Raw genomic sequence first — 15,359 nt, 5'->3', positions numbered from 1 at the left:
GTAAATTCACAGAGGCCTGGAGACTGAACGCTGAGGCATAACGGTCTGTAATGAAGATGTAGACCGCCTCTGTGGTGTAGTGGTTAGCGTGATTAGCTGCCACCCCCGGAGGCCCGGGTTCGATTCCCGGCTCTGCCACGAAATTTGAAAAGTGGTATGAGGGCTGGAACGGGGTCCACTCAGCCTCGGGAGGTCAACTGAGTAGAGGTGGGTTCGATTCCCACCTCAGCCATCCTGGAAGTGGTTTTCCGTGGTTTCCCACTTCTCCTCCAGGCGAATGCCGGGATGGTACCTAACATAAGGCCACGGCCGCTTCCTTCCCTCTTCCTTGCCTATCCCTTCCAATCTTCCCATCCCTCCACAAGGCCCCTGTTCAGCATAGCAGGTGAGGCCGCCTGGGCGAGGTACGTGTCATTCTCCCCAGTTGTATCCCCCGACCAAGAGTCTGAAGCTCCAGGACACTGCCCTTGAGGCGGTAGAGGTGGGATCCCTCGCTGTGTCCGAGGGAAAAGCCGACCCTGGAGGGTAAACAGATGATGATGATGATGATGATGATGATGATGATGAAGATGTATGTATGTAAGAATAATGTCTCCGAATGTCAGTATCCGCCTTCCTGATGATTGCCCCCTCTCTTGTAGTCCCCACCTGAAGATCAGTGTTGTTCTTATTTTTCTACGGCTTTTCCCCCACATATGTGTGGTCGCGGTTGCGAACTGTGTAGCACATATGGATTTGGCCCTGTTTTACGGCCGGATGCCCTTCCTGACGCTAAATCTATATTGAGGGATATAATCACTATTGCGTGTTTCTGTGATGGTTGGCAGCGTAGTGTGTTGTCTGAATATGAAAGGGAAAGTGTTGGGACATACACATACACCCAGTCCCCGGGCCAGAAGAATTAATCAGAGGCGATAAAAATCCCCGAGCCGGCCGGGAGTCGAACCCGGGACCCTCTGAACTGAAAGCCTCAACGCTGACCATTCAGCCAATGAGTTGGACCCCCACGCGAAGACCAGTATGGGAGACTGTTTTACTCGGGAGGAAGCCATAATCAGTACATGATTCATACAGAGAGAGCTGCATGTTCTCAGGTGTTAGTTACGCCTGTAATTTCCTGTTTCTTTCAGCCGTGTAGCAGTACCAACCTAGCTAAGCCATGTTGAATAATATTACAAGGACATATCAGTCAATCATCTAGACTGCCGCCCTTGCAACTTCGGAAGGGCTCCTACCGCCCTTTCGATGAACCATTCATTAGTCTGGTCTATCGACAGATACCCATCCGATATGGGTGCACCTGCGGCTCGGCTGTCATCTTCATTGGGACTTGGAAGCGTCCCCACCGTGGTGAGGTCACATACTTCACAGGGGAGAATAATAATAATTATTATAATAATAATGATAATGTCTAAGATAAAGTGTGTTAGTTTTTTCATTTATGGCCATTTAGGTTGCGTGTGTGTCAATGTTTACGTTCCGTTCTACTCTTGATTTTTGAGGACATTACATACCACCTAGGTCGTTATCTGCCTGTCCCGTAATCCCCAAATATTTACACCAGGACAATCCCTACCACTTGATGTCAGACGGCAGTTCCATTTACACATATTGGGCCGGCCTGACAGACCCACTTTAGAAATCAGAAACAAAAATAATTTACAATACTTGCTGAAGAAACCTTCTATATTATTTGAATAATTGTTCATCATTATCACTTATGTTTACGTAAATACTGTATTATCATAAGAAAGTCGATTTTTTGAAGTACAAATCCTGAAACAAAACAATACAATAGAAATACACATAGTGTTCGGGCGCAATGTGCCTGACGAGCGTAAGGATGGATAATATAACTATAATTGTGAATATTTATAAACTACTGCATTATTTCATTATCAAGTATGTAAAATAAAATATTCTGATGACCTGGCAGATATGGGCTTGAAGGTCACGCCGAAACAGGAAACTGCTGAAAGGTGGAAGTAGCTAGGCCCCGCGAATGACGAATACCAGATAAGAATTAACGCAACGCGTGTGTCAGTTAGATCAGCTGCGCCCGACGGAAGAACATCAGTAGTGGTCACACCGCGCGAAGACTCCTGCGCCAGTTGTGGACAATGGATATACACATGAATACATTAATTAGGATATCTTTTTTACTTCGCAATACTTCCCACTCTTTCAAGTGGTACGGAATATCCTCTTCTAAATATTTTAAAGTCATTAGCTGACACTTCGCAGGTACTCTGCCGGTCAAGTGGTAGGAAATGTCCGGTGGTACGAAATGTCCTAGAACCATTTTCGGTTTCGTTCTTGGAAACGTGATTGTCTTTAAACTTTTGACTCGAACTGTACCCGGACACGCACATAAATCTTGATTTATTTCGACTGAAATGTCACGGTGGGGTGACAGATTTAAGGTTATGTTTGTCGACAAATCACGTGTACCTCGATGGGATGCTCTAATTTATAACAGGAAATCTTATAAATTTAGTTCTGTGTGTATTTAAAGAACATTAACAAACAGCGCTGTATGTTATCTTTATCATGTCCCATTACGTTACAGCATCTTATCGTTTTGTGGTACATCTAAATATGTCTACGAAATATATGTTCAAAGTCTTATTTTGGCTCAAGATCCATGAGGTGAGGCTGCTAAACATCCAGTTAATTTATAACCTGGGTTACTCGTTATATCGGAGCTGACACACTTCTGACTAACGATTATTTCTATGACTTTTCTTTGCTCTTTTGCCAACTTCTCAAGGTGTGGAAATCTGTGTGGAAGAGAGGCATTACAAAGCTTCGTTATTACTAGGAAGTTAGAACAGGGGCGTAAGTGCAGGGTGACTAGACTGGCAGGTGTCCAGAGGCACAGTGTGTGGCCTGACGCTGTTGGGCTAGTAACTACTACACTCACTAGACGAGTTTACTAGCCAACTGTGACTCTGACGCTACTGCCACTTGCGAGTTCAGGTCTCGTGACTCACTCGCCGCTAGCGATTCACTCGCCCTTGTACAGTAGCAGCCCTAGCTGAATAACCTTTAACTGATGACATGAATTTATTTGTTACGCGGAACCAGTGAAAATTGGGGAAATTCACTGATACTGTATTTATCTCAAGATATAATAATAATAATAATAATAATAATAATAATAATAATAATAATAATAATAATAATAATAATAATAATAATAATAATAATAATAATAATAATAATAATAATAATAATAATAATAAATTTATTTATTTATTTATTTATTTATTTATTTATTTATTTATTTATTTATATTTATTTATTGATAACTTATCTACAACATATTTGCAAATGTTCAGTACGATATTATACATTAACTTTGCAATTATTTACACCTGTAAAGCACTTAGTATGCCTATCTGCTGGTGAAGTTGTTTCATATCGTTATACACTGTTGCAATCCTTACGGTTTACAACATTATTAAGGTTTGTACATTTACATAAGCATGGTGATTTCGTTCTAGGTTGTGAGTATCTATCAGTCCCTAAATGTATCATTCAATCTGTGATAAATATTTCATTCGTAGGCAGATATTTAAATTGTAAATTGCGATTGTAATAGGTCCACATTGTTCTTTAGTTGATATTATGTTCTTGAGTGTGTAATAATAATAATAATAATAATAATAATAATAATAATAATAATAATAATAATAATAATAATAATAATTTTTACGTCCCACTAACTACTTTTTACGGTTTTCGGAGACGCCGAGGTGCCGGAATTTAGTCCCGCAGGAGTTCTTTTACGTGTCAGTAAATCTACCAACGTGATGCTGACGTATTTGAGCACCTTCATACAGCACCGAACTGAGCCAAGATCGAGCATGCCAAGTTGGGGTGAGAAGATCAGCGCCTCAACCCTCTGAGCCACTCAGCCCGTGCACTTAGAGACGCGCAGCTGTGAGTTTGCATTGGGGAGATAGTGGGTACGAACCCCCACTGTTGGCAGCTTTGAAGCTGTTTTTTTCTAGTTTCCTATTTTTCACTCCAGGCAAATGTACTTTAATTAAGGCCACGGTTGATTTCTTTCCTTGTTTATTCAAAATATTGGCCATCGGCTTCCACACACTTCGCCCATCTTTCAGGTAAGTTATGAATACCATGCCAGAAAAACCGCTTGTCTTTTGCTGCAAACCATTCGTTGAGCCATTTTCCAACTTCCTCCAAGTTGCTGAAGTGCTGCTCTGCGAGCGCGTGCCCCATTAATGCGAAGAGGTGTCAGATGGTGCCAGGTCGGGGCAGTACGGCGGGTGCGGGAGGATGTCCCTCCAAGCGATTTCAAGGTATCTTTCACTGGTTTTGCTGTGTGAGACGGTGCATTGTCGTGTAACGAAATCACTTTGCCATGTCTTCTGGCTCATTCCGGTCGTCTTTCGATCAATGCGTGATTTAGATTAATCATTTTTTGGCGATAGCGTTGTGCATTAACGGTTTTGCCGGGCTTCAAGAGTTCACAATACCGCCCTGGTCTTTCACATTGAAATCACCACGTTTGAATTGTCGAAACCATGTCTCACATGCTGTAATCGACGGAGCGTGTTCACCATATATTTCTGCCACAAACGATGATTTTCCACAGCCTTTTACTTTTGATGAAATGAGAAAAGCAATGTTCTTTTTCAGGCACAAACGTCGACATAATCACTGAACGATACAACACAGACGCTAGTGTTTGACGGAATCAACCTGGGTGTGTTGGTAGGTCAGACGAACAAACCGACGTAAATGTAAAATTCATACGCTGCGTACTGTTCGCTCGTGCCATTTCTTAGTGAAGCCAGAAAAGACTTATGCATACACCTGGTAGTTACTGGAAATATTTCATGGTTAATTTTTTAAGACATTTTATTCCTCCCAATGTTTTTTTTTCGACTGCAATTTCACTCTAAGTTGGCGAAAGGGTAAACTCCTAAACTATTCACGTGACATTGATTATACTTTTACACCTACTACCCACAGCATTTAGGTAAGAACTAGACTAAAATGATGATATTTCTTAAGATAGTTTTTGTAGGAAAATTTTAAAATTGCTATTCAAATGTTCTCAAATTTTGTTGAATATTTCATGGCCTATTTTTCATAAATAAAGAGCTACATTTATGATTATAGTTCGCTGTTAAGACGGTTGTCTGCTAAAACAGTGTGTCAAATTACATTGGTCTATCATTAATAGGTACTGAGATACTGGACTTATAATTTTTAGTTTGCCATGTTCTCCTGTAAAAGTGTACTTTTTTACAATATTAATTTTACTCTCTCTGCAACCATTAATCACAGACAAATGAAATTCGGCACACTGTTTTAATGCGCAAATGTCTTTAAAATGGACCGTAATCACGAATGTAGCTCTTTATTTATGAAAATGAGGGAAATCCAAATTTTCGACAAAATTAATGAAAATTTGATTACAAATATTTGAACTTTTCTTGACAACAAAGAACAATTTTACCAAATATCATGATTGTAGTGTACTTTGTACCCTAAATGCTGTGGGTAGTAGCTGTCGAAACATAATTCATGCATATAATTCAGAGTGTTTGGAGTGAATTTTTAGCTTTTAAAAGCATCGCAAGGAATAAACCGTCACAAATAACCGTGAATTGTAACCAGTAACTAATAAGTTAATAATAATATGCAGTTTTCATTCATTGCACATGATAATTTTTGTACTTCTGTCCAAATCATGATGGCAAAAAATAGTGATTTACTATTACTGGCCTTCACAGACATGTGCGCGCAAGGCTCGACACCCATGCAATAGATTGACTGAAAGTTACCTGGGCGAGCATTGCCCCACCACTTTATACTCAACAGTGGCGGCTTGTACTTTTGTTGGGGTTCAACACTCCATTATAGGAATGGACACATGTACAAGTGGTGGGGTACTACCGTTCTCTGTGGAGAATTCGTTCTAACATGGATACGTTTTGGAGCTACGTATCTGACTGGAATTAGTGCCATCTCTTTCCCGACAGTACTGTAACCATGACAACCAATGTTGTTCTAGGTACACTAGGTCAGTAGCGTCATCTTCTCACTGTACGCTTTCTTCCTGTAACTAAGAGCTTGTATCAAGTGAACCACGCTCTGCTACTCATTCCAGAATTAAAATACTTGAACTGGCAGGAAAACGAACTCAGGGCCTTGGAATAAGAGAGAGGCACTCTTCCTCTGCACAACAGGGCTGGCTAATTATTATTATTATTATTATTATTATTATTATTATTATTATTATTATTATTAGACTATTATTATTATCCAGGAATGCTAAACTGAGTAACTACAAAACTGTAATCCTTCCAGCAGCTATATATGCAACAGAATGTTTGAATACCTTCTCCGATAGAAGAATAAGAACAACTGGAAAATATCCTAAGAAAAATAGTTATGGCACCTATTTGGGAGAATCACATACACTAATTGAGACCAGAACAAGATTTAAACAACGCATCAGGAAAAATAAAAGTAAAATCTTTGGTCACCTGTGCAGAATAGACAAAGACAGGTTAAAAAAACAGATTTTTGAACACTATGGAAATAAGGATACCAAATCAATATTTTTCAAAGAAGCCGAGGAAGATTTGGAACTGCTGAGCATTAAAATATGAAGAAATTGCAAATAGAAAGGAATTTAGCAAAGCAATATTTGATGGTAAATTTGCAGAGAAAGGCAAGAAGAAATGTGGCGGTAAACGGTTGGAATAAAGAAAATAACAACAACGAGAAAAACACCAAGAAAGGATGAAGACGTTTTAGGAAGACAAGCAGAACGAAACTGTTTCATTCGGTCCTAAGATGGCCTAATCGAATGAATAATTGAATAATAATATATTAAAAAACAGAGAAAATTACAGACACAATCCACAAAAGAAGGGCACGATTTTATGGTCACCTCAAAGAAATGGACGGATCTTTCACCTATTTGATTCAAAACCCAAAACCATGATCCTTTGGTTTAGAAACACTAAAGAAGACCTTCAAGGGCTACAGATCAAGCCGTACACCCCTTTAACAGAGATCTTTTCCGAAAGAGCTAAACCGAGACCAACAACCGAAAAGAAGACATGGTGTCCCTTGGACAGAGGAATGCAAGCAGGCTCACTCACAAAGAATGAGGGAATTCTGGGCTCAAAAGAAAGCACTGGCAAATGTAACGAGACTTAACGTGGCTCTCGATGACTCCAGCGGGTAAATAATAATAATAATAATAATAATAATAATAATAATAATAATAATAATAATAATAATAATAATAATAATAATAATAATAACAAGACAGTCATATCGCCTAGTGCAAAATTACGACATTACAAGAGAGTTGTTTAGTGGAAGATTTTTACTCATTAACTGACAGGTTCGCTGATGCCGTACGCTAGGGATGCCTGAAATTCTATGGCCATATCCACAGGATGGACAGCGACAGACTCGCCAAAATATTATTTAAAGTAATCAATTCAAAGAAGGTAACTGGCTAGAAGAAACTAAGGCCGACCTCCAAGAAATGAATATCACAGACGACATCATAGAAGATTGTGGAGCTTCTAGCACAATAGTAGATAAACACAAATTCGTGGAGAATTCTATAAGGAAAACTGGTAAGTGGTGGTCCACTGAACGGAAGGTGCAACACAGTGCATTCATGAAGAGATTTTGGCAGGATAAGAAGGCGAAAACCATCAGGCCAAGGAAGAAGTTCAAACGAAGAAATTATAATAATACGGTATTAATAATAATAATAATAGTATTATATGTACGAAATCTAGAATGTCTTTCAGTTCCCTACAATTCGTGAGCCTTATCATTTTTGTGTGGATACTCTCATTATTCCTTCGATTTATCGGACCTATTTTTTATCTCTAGTGTAGGTGGAGTCAAAGGATGTGTTATCTGTATCCCGTGCATGCCGTAGGAGGCTACTAAGAGGGGGAACAACCAGGCAATCTGTACTCGCTCCTTCGGATTGAGTAGGCCTTCTGAGCCCAACTTGACAGTTTCAATTCTCGTTTAGTCAGCCTCGTGTCGGTATATTTACAGAATTCCTGTGGGACAAAATTCCGTCACCTCGGCGTCTCCGAAAACTTTTAAAGCAGTTAGAGAGATGTAAATCGAATTTTATTTTAAAATATATAATTGCTCTTTCGTCTTCAAGGCCGAGAAACATATCCATGGTTCTATGCTTTTCGGTGTAGTGGAGAAAATGTAGATGTGGGAAGTTTTTCTATTAACTATCCACCAATACCGAACTTGTGTGTGTGTGTGTGTGTGTGTGGGAGGGTGCGGGCGGCGCGCTGCGACAGGTGAACAAACGAAATAAAACAAAAGAGGAACTAAAATATAAATGTGGGTGAATTTGAGAGCCATAAAAACCAGTTTTTAATAGCATACACTCTATTCATTCCTACTCGATGGCTTTTGTTATTTTTATTTTAAGAATCTTGCGTTGTAAAACCTTTCTAGGTGGTCGCCTGAATTTGGACAGTCTTTCTCCATTAATGGTTCCTCTTGCTTTTATAACCCCTTAAAGGATGACCAATCAATTAACGACTTCTCCTCATCTTTCTCTTTCTTCCTTCCTCTTGTTCAAGGGTGTCCAACGAACTGCCAATATTCACATTATTGGCATCTTCAGAATGGAGGGAATTCAACTATTTCATTTGGATCCTTTATCCTCACCGTATCCAGAATAATGGGTTCGAGTATCACCTTGCGAAGAAAAGTGCTCATCCCCGCTACATCTCCGAGATTTGATTTCACGAATAAAGCAACTGGAACATCCACAGTTGAACAATGAATCGAGAGTATCAAAAATCCACAGTTCTAGCCTTTCAGGCAAGCAACTTAATGTTGAAAATATCCTAGGGATGGGAGCTACGAATTTTAGGTAAATACAATATAATAAAGTATGAGAGTATATTCTTTACTTATTCCTAAAAATTACAATCCTTTTCTTAATCAATTAGATTAGCAGTTTGCCTTTTTTCTACCACAACGAGCGCGAATGTGAGTCAATGCAGAGAGTTTCACTTAAGCCCTTATAACTGCATTCGGTGTCGACATTTTTAAAAAAAATCACAAAAATAGCCTTGAGGGTAATGAACCAAGGAACACATTACACATATAACAATGTAAATAATTTGGCTAGGATTTACATAAAAAAGAAGATGAGTAAAAAAACGAGCGGTTTTTCGGAACTGCATTTAGGCAGTTAGTGATTTTCCAAAATTTGTTTTTTTAAGTTTGATAGAAATATCAAAGACTCATAATTTGAAACCCTTTAGCCCTTCAATTTACGGCTTGATTTTACGTTTTTCGTAGTGTGGATACCTCTATTTCTCTGCCAAGAAAAGTTTTCACCATTAAAACTACCCGAGACCATCATTACTCGACAATACAACCAGCTAAACGAAGGTTCTCAAAATGGAGTAATAACAGAAGATACATTACATCTTCGTCTTTTTCTATTTTCGCCATCTAAGAACCACGGAATGTAACACTCTATATTCATCTTGACCCTTCTTTTCTTGACTTTCAATAGTTCTTCCTCCTTTCACTTTCTTGTTTCCTTCCCCCCCTGTGCCCACATCTTATTCCCTTTCTTGTAACCTTCTTCTGGAAACCAGTGAAATTTTCTCTCAATCTTCTTTTTTTTCTAGTTGCTTTACGTCTCACTGACACAGATAGGTACTATGGCGACGATGGGAGAGGAAAGGCCTAGGATTGGGAAGAAGGTTAAGGTACATCCCCAGCATTTGCCTGGTGTGAAAATGGGAAACCACGGAAATCCATATTCACGGCTGCTGATAGTGGGGTTCGAACCCACTATCTCCCGGATGCGAGCTCACAGCTGCGCGCTCCTAACCGTACGGCCAACTCGCCTGCTCTCTCAATCTTCTGAAAGTTGTTCTGTGTTGTATTGTATCTTCTGTTAATCCATTCTCTATCCTATCTGTTTCTACATCTTCGATCCACTGGTCGCCATTCTGCTCTTGTAAATCTGGTTAAACACTCATTTTATTCAATCTGCTGTTATCCATTCCCATTATGTGACCATGACATGTGTCTGAAATTCTTTCCTTTTCTTCGTCCATATATCGATATTTATTCCTCCTGTCTCTAAACTCTTCTTCCCCTGTTTTAAATAGTCAATAATAACAGGACAACGATGACTCACCTACATAGAACACAAGTTAGCGTCGAAGTTACTTTTTTAGGACATTGTAAAAATATTTGCAGCCCAAATAGCCTGAGAGGTTAGTTTTAGTTCAACTTTTCTGTTGCATTTTGTAAGTGGATTAAGAGATTTTTTATAATGTCTAAGTATAGCACTCAAAATAATTGACATGATACTGTATAGGCTCTTGAGCTAATGCCGTGTCCTTTGTTGTGGACAGTCGAGATTTCTTCTGATGACGCAGAGCACGGTTCTCTGCGAAACGTAAAGAATTTCACCTTATTTTCTTGATACGGCATAAGCCCAAAAGCCTATACAGTATCATGTCTATAAGTGCGGGCCGTGCAAGCATCAATGGCAACTCAAAATAATTACTTGAGTAAAATCTGTTATTCCTAATATTGGTTATATTTATCATAATTAAAGATTATATTCTAAAGAAATTGCCTCTTGTGGGGGTGTGGGACGACCATGGGATGATGCCATTAGAACCATGAGACTACTTGTGATTAATACCACCTTGCGAGGAAAACCATGGCTCTACATAGGAACAGTACCATTATGCGAAGAACACCACAGGTCTAGATGTTGCATGTAATAAGTGTCATCGTGTACATTCCACCGGTCGGTTCCACTCTGTTCATAATTGGTCTGCGTAACCTATGAGTAGTACCTCTTTATGAGAAACACCCTTGGTCTACATAGTCTGTGATTAGTACAACTATGGGAGGAACCCCATGGGTCTGCATTATTTGTGAGTAGTACCACTGTGTGTGACATACCATGAGTGAACATTACATGCGATTAGTACCACTATAGGAGGAACACTGTGGTTCTGCTTTACCGGTGATTAATACCATTACGAGGGGCCAGTGAGCTGGATTTTGGACCCCTTTAGATAATAAGTATCATCCCAGTAATGAAGGCATTGTGAACTGGATTCAGTGGTTGTTTTTGTTTCATAATAATTTTTTCATGATCATTCGTTTTAGATCGTAGTCTGTGGATATATTTTGATGTTTTAATTTTCATTTTGTTCACCTTGTACCATTAGGGGTCGATGACCTAGCCGTTAGGCCCTTTAAACTACAAACATCATCACTATCATCATTATTACCTTTTAAAACGTGTGAAAGACTATTAAAAACAGGCTAATCTCAGTTTATTGATCACTGAAATATTTTAATTTTTGCATTTAAATTTATATTTTTTGACCTATTACTTTTTTGAAGTTTATAAATCATATAAAGCCTATTGTATCGTTATATTTGTGATTTCATTATAAATAGGATTTCATTTCTTTTGTCGGAGGCAGAACACCCGTGGCCAAGGAGATGAGACGGCCTACCCCAATTACTTTTAGCAGGAGATGTTTGTCTCGTTATACTTCACCTCCAGAATCACCAAGGTAATTGGTAATCCTGATAATTTGTTTTAGTCTTCTTGGTCAACGTACATTTTGAGATTCACTTCGCTGGTTTTAGTACACAATTAATTGAAGGCCCACCGAGCTCGATAGCTACAGTCGCTTAAGTGCGGCCAGTATTCATGAGAGAGTGGGTTCGAACCCCACTCTCGGTAGCCCTGAAGATAGTTTTCCGTGATTTCCCATTTTCACACCAGGCTTAATTAAGGCTACGGCCGCTTCCTTCCCACTCCTAGCACTTTCCTATGTAATCGTCACCATAAGAACTATCTGTGTCGGTACGACGTAAAACCAGTTGTAAAGGCCAGGCATGTCGTGAAGTAGTATTTTTCTAACCCCTGGCTCTATATATCGGCTTGTACCGCCACTGAAAGGAAGAGATAGAATGGTTACCTCGTACAGGTTCGACAGCCAACATTTGTCTTTACCCTCAGAGAAAATGTCCCGCCACATTCAAGAAATTCAAAGGGAAGACGTTCAATGTATCGAACAGCTGAGTCACTCGTATTTATTGTTAGACAGTAATCGATTTGTAATGCGAGTAGCATTTGGTAAGGAAGACGAATTGACTTCTGATGGTCGTACAAATGTTCCGATCAATAACAGAAGGTTCCTGCTGATATTTTATTTGCAGTCGAAGGTCATCGAGAGGGTGGTCAGCTCAAATGTTTCAGCTGTCTTAAGAGACTGCTAGACCTTGTACAATAACATTTCTACCACACACGAAGTGAACTTGTAGTGGTGGGTGTCAGATCATACCGTGATCATTAGACTTAGGAGTTTTTGGCAGTAGTAGGTTAGAATACAAAATAATTTGGTTGTAAGGAAATGACGACCAGCCCGCTCATCTGTAATGAAACGAGAGTAACCTACATTCTAGGGGTTATGATTTCCAGTACCCCTAAAGTTTATGCAAAACTCATTGTACAACTGCTGCGCAGGTTGAATATCCTTAACATTCGGGAAAAAAATAATGATCATAGTTACGGGACAAACGGTCTCACGTCGAATACGAATTAAATGTACACACTTCTCTTCACATATCTTCCACTTTCATTGGTCAGGGTTCTGTACTGACTTGGCATTCTTGGTTAATAGTTTCATAATTTAAGGAGGAGCCAGAAGTTATGAATGATATTTGCATTGTACGTTAATTTTTAATTAGAAGGTGAACTTCTAACACACTACAAATTCGAGAACGAAATTAAAATTCCTCTTCTGTGGTCCAAGTTTTTTAAATCATTAGAGCCCTTGCGCCAAATCGACCCAACGATCTTAAAGTGCCCAATCTCTATATAATAATAATAATAATAATAATAACAATAATAATAACAATCATAATATCTCAATTTTAGGCAGTAATAGGTTAGAATGCAAAATAATTCACCTGGTTGGAAATGTCTTCCCGCTTCTCCGTACTGTAGTGAGAGTAACATTAATTCTAGGAGTTCTAATAGGCTGTACTGCCTCAAGTTCATGCAGATCTCATAGCAGAACTGTTGTGTGGGCTAGACTATACTTGTTATTCGCTGTAGTAAGTTTGTATTCTAAACCATTACTGCCTAAACATCCGGAATATAATTAATAATATCGGCGTGTGGCTTCTGAAGAGGCGTGGTGCAGGTCTTTCAAGTTGACCCTATAGGCGACTTGCGTGTGTGTGAGAATGCGGCTCTAGCTGTGATTGATTGTAATGTCGAAAACGACACACACATGTCCAGCTCCCGAGCCATAGAAATTAACGAATTAAGTTTAAAATACCTGAACCGGCCGGTATCGAACTTTGGACCTTCTGCACCAAGAGCCAGCAAGCTAACCATTTAGCCATGGAGCCGGACATCTCTATGGACAAGGCAGAAAGGACTTTAAGGAACCCTCTTAAAGAGAAGGAAAATGAAGATCTGTTCGCCATATTTTACTTTGGGGCAGCCCATGATTTTCGAAAGTTGTTTTATACAGGGTGTTTCGAAAATTTCAGGGATTTTTTGTCATAAGTAAGAAGAAGGGTGCAGTTGGTTCACGCAGGAGGACGCGAGTTCGGTTCCCCGCCAGGAAGTCGAAAAGGTTAACAAACGTGATTTCAAATTCTGGAGGTGCATATAGTCCTGAGGTTCACTCAGCCTACACCAAAAATGAGTAACAGGTTAATTCCTGGTGGCAAGGGCAGCCGGGAGTAGAGCTAACCACTCTACCCCAGCAAGTGCCGAGGTTACGGATAGTGGAAGCTTTAACTTCCAGCCCTCCAAGGGCTTTCATGGTCTGTACCGCGAAGGAAGGAAGGGGGGAGGAAGGGAGGAAGGAAAAGTAATGGAGGGTCCTAGAAAATTGTGCTCTAGAAGGCGGGTACGATATAAAAAGTTTCCGGAGGGTTTTCTGTAATTCTACGAGCTAGGAATGGAAAAGAAGAGGCTATATGTGGGCTTAATTAGGGTATCATCCCGGATTTTGCTGGGAGATAAGAACCTTGCCGTGCCGCAGCGCAATGGACTAACTTGTTCAGTACCGACAGGGCCGTAGCGCTGGAGCCTGTACGTTCTGCAATGCAGGCAAGCTTGAGCCTTCATGGGGCCCCACAGACTTTTCGCAAAAAATAAAAATAATATACAGGGTTGTCTGAAACAACGTTAACCGGGTATTTTATTTTTAGAGGGTTGGTCATGCTGATAAATAATTGGAGAAAATTAGTTGTCTGAAACAACGTTAACCGGGTATTTTATTTTTAGAGGGTTGGTCATGCTGATAAATAATTGGAGAAAATTACGTCGATATCTAGCGCCGTTGCAACTACTGAAGTAAGCCAATCAGATCGCTTCGCGGGTGACTTCAGATGCGTTTTGCGAGGCAGTGTTGCTAATTCTGTACGTGGCTTATCACCGACTTGAGAGCGCCAATGGAAGAAATAAACTTCTCCAGGGGAGCGACTTGAATAAGGAGCTCCCTGCTGACAGGCTCGGCCCACAGCAAGCACGCTACGGTGACATTGGCTGAAACAGACGATGTGTTAGTGTTTGATGGCATGGCTCTGAAGCACGACCAAGTCATCGCCTCGTAAAGCCCATCTGAATTCGCCCGCGAAGCAATCTGATTGGCCAACTTCAGCAACTGAAACAATGAAAACGGCGTGAGATATCGACGTAATTTTTTTCAAATTACTAGTCAGTATGACCAACGTTGTAACGTTCATATACTCGGTTAATGTTATTTCCGACAACACTGTATATGCCTATCTAGCTTCACGTCACTTTCAACGAAAAAGGTCTGGGCGGTTTTGTAGACCTAGTCGATCTATAATTTGTATGTTGCCACCTGGTTCCATCGAGAAGCAGGTATTGTGTAACACAGCACAATTGAGTCGGTTATTTTTGAAACCGCTTAAGTCTTCTTCTTCTTCTTCTTCTTCTTCTTCTTCGTCTTTATCTGTTTATCCTCCAGGGTCGGTTTTTTCCTCGGACTCAGCGAGGGATCCCACCTCTACCTCCTCAAGGGCAGTGTCCTGGAGTTTCAGACTCTGGGTCAGGGAATACAACTGGGGTGGATGACCAGTACCTCGCCCAGGCGGCCTCACCTGCTATGCTGAACAGGGGCCTTGGTGGGGGATGGAAAGATTGGAAGGGATAGACAAGGAATAGGGAAGAAAGCGGGCGTGGCCTTAAGTTAGGTATCATCCCGGGATTTGCCTGGAGGAGAAGTGGGAAACCACGGAAAACCACTTCCAGG

The sequence above is a fragment of the Anabrus simplex genome, chromosome X, assembly GCF_040414725.1.
Source record: "Anabrus simplex isolate iqAnaSimp1 chromosome X, ASM4041472v1, whole genome shotgun sequence".
Taxonomy (NCBI): domain Eukaryota; kingdom Metazoa; phylum Arthropoda; class Insecta; order Orthoptera; family Tettigoniidae; genus Anabrus; species Anabrus simplex.
Note: the sequence above shows the minus strand (reverse complement) of the source record.